Here is a 2,737-nt window from a genome sequence, read left to right as displayed (position 1 = left end):
TAGACACACATATATATATATATATATATACACATATATATATATATATATATATATATATATATATACATTTATACATATAGGTACATATAAAAAGAATGTCTTTGTAGAAACATAGTAGAATCAAACAAAATATGAATTATGTATATTTTATATTAAAAACATATTCATTGTATATTCTTTATGTTGAAGGATTATACATATACATATGTGAGTGTGTATGTATGTTTACACTGTCCTCTGCCTTACTCTACGTCTACAACTATATGAATAAGCGGCAAGCGCTAACATTCTCTGTTACCAGCCTTGATCAACCTCACGTTCATAATGATCGTTGATCTTGTTCAACTTCGATAAAGAATAAAGATACAATTATAATTTGAAAAGCGTTGTGAATATACGGGCTTAGATATAATAAAAGGAATAAGGAAGAAAGAATTGAACATAAGAAATTAGGTAAAAGTCACAGTAGGACGAAAAATCTAATTGTCTGTTTCTGACTACACTGAAGATGTCTTTCTGTCCGCCGCCATCGTATAGTTACAACTCCAATATTCGGAGCAAGGGTCGGAAATCGGGAGTCAGCAGCTCAGGAACCGGAACCGGAGTACCAAAACATATTGGTAGGCTTATAGCGTTCGTTAAATAGCTAAAGAACTCGGAGCAGAAGTCGTCGAATCGCATAATAACGACGTAAACCATGTGGAAAAGGCGGACTAACCACGTGGTGTGTAAATTTTTGTAACGGCCAGTTTGAATTTAAAAAGTTTGAAGAGCGGTATGTCTTTGAATAATATCTCAATTTCAGTTAGATCAAACCAAATCTTCATTCTCCCCTTTACCATCTTTGACAAATCGGAAAAGTTTTCTCCGGGAAATTATCATTACAATTATAATATAAGTCCTTACACAACTTATGGTTTTTAGAAATACATTAAACAACAAATAGATCCGTTGCTCTTACATTCGGCATTATGGAAACTAAGTCCACCTTTGTATAATCGTAAAAGACCACCAGTTGAAATCCATGTATCACCGAAGATGGTCTAAAAAAAGGCCGAAACGTTGGGAGAAATATATTGATATTCGTTTTATGAATTTGTATTAATCATTTGTGAAACATTACGCACTAATTACCGCGCCAATTCTCATTACCCTACGATATTTCTATTTTGTAAAAACAAGATTTAATGAAATAGACAATAAAAGTCAACACGCAGAACTTCATGTGTAAGTAATATTTTATTCAAATTATTCAATGTTACTATAAATTCTGAATACAGTACTTTTGGTCTCAGACTTTCTTCAGTAATAAATAATATGATACATCAATATGTCTTTACATATAATGAAATCCGCTATTAACTTTTAAATAAGTTCCGCATTGTGTGAGATATATGTATAAACTCATAATAATTTATCAGTAATTTGTGTTATTTATTTTATAAAAACATTTATCCATCAATATTTCCAAATATTTTTTCGTATTCCCTATATTCTATTTCCGTAAGGGGTATAACAATATCAAATTTTTATGAATCGCATGGACATTACTGTACAACGTTAGGCGTATGCGTTTAAAAATCACGCAATCTGAGATCACTGATTCTCATCACAAAGTAAGAGTAGAGAAGACTAGAGATCCTCTAGGTAGAAATCGGACAACGTCTGACTTCCGTTTTCACAACAACATGGCAGAGCCTCTTCAGAATCTGGGAGTTGAGAGTAATCCCGGAAAGCCAATTGGCTCTGCCACGTTGTTGTGAAAACGGAAGTCAGATGTTGTCTGATCTCTACTTTAGATGATATCTAGAGGAGACTTGATAGCTGAAAAAGTAGGACCGGTTTATGCGCCGAATTGAGAAGGAATCCGCTGACCAGAATAACTTTAGTTAAGACACTATAGTGTAGGTATTTCCGCCATCTTGGTTCGAGATAAGTGGACAATGTAATCCCAAGTTTGTTTAACAATAAAGTTAGAAATCAATAATTACTACAATTTTTTATTTTATTATTGCAATTTACTGCAACGCAGCAAAACATCTTGATTGTAATGTACATTTACTTCGTCAGACGTACTATAAACTCATCACTTATATTAGTTGCTTTCCATTTACACCAAAACTCAGGTAATTCTCATTTGTAACGTCCAGGGGTCGGTAAAATAACTGATACAACTTATTTAAAATAACAAATATAAAATAGATTCCAGAAACTTATTTAAAATAAAAGATCGCAGAGACCAATAAAAAACTAATACGACTTATTTAAAATGAAAAATATAAAACAGATTTCAAAAATATATTTAAAATATTAAATAAGAAATAAATCAGAAGAAATTATTTAGAATAATAAGTTCTAAATAATTCATTTACTTTTTTTTATTTAAAATACATATTTTAAATAATGCTTTTTTAAATACGACCGATCCTTCCCAAGGAGAACAGAAAGATCAAAATAACATCAAAATAATATCAAAATAAAATCAAATTTTAGTTTGTCAAAATGATGTTAAATTGCAAAAAATATTGATGTATTCTTGACCATTTCAATTTAATTGCTAAAATAAATTTGTTTTAAATACAATAAATTTTATTAATTAGCATCATATACTAGAGAATAAAAAAATATACATAACAAAATTGTGATTAAAAAATACATTTTTAGAAACTTATTTACGATATTCCTAAAGCGGTCACCCATCTAAGCTATAAACCTTGTGGAACGTGCTTAACCT

The sequence above is a fragment of the Wasmannia auropunctata genome, unplaced genomic scaffold (genome assembly GCF_000956235.1).
Source record: "Wasmannia auropunctata unplaced genomic scaffold, wasmannia.A_1.0 LD336095.1, whole genome shotgun sequence".
Lineage (NCBI taxonomy): Eukaryota > Metazoa > Arthropoda > Insecta > Hymenoptera > Formicidae > Wasmannia > Wasmannia auropunctata.
Note: the sequence above shows the minus strand (reverse complement) of the source record.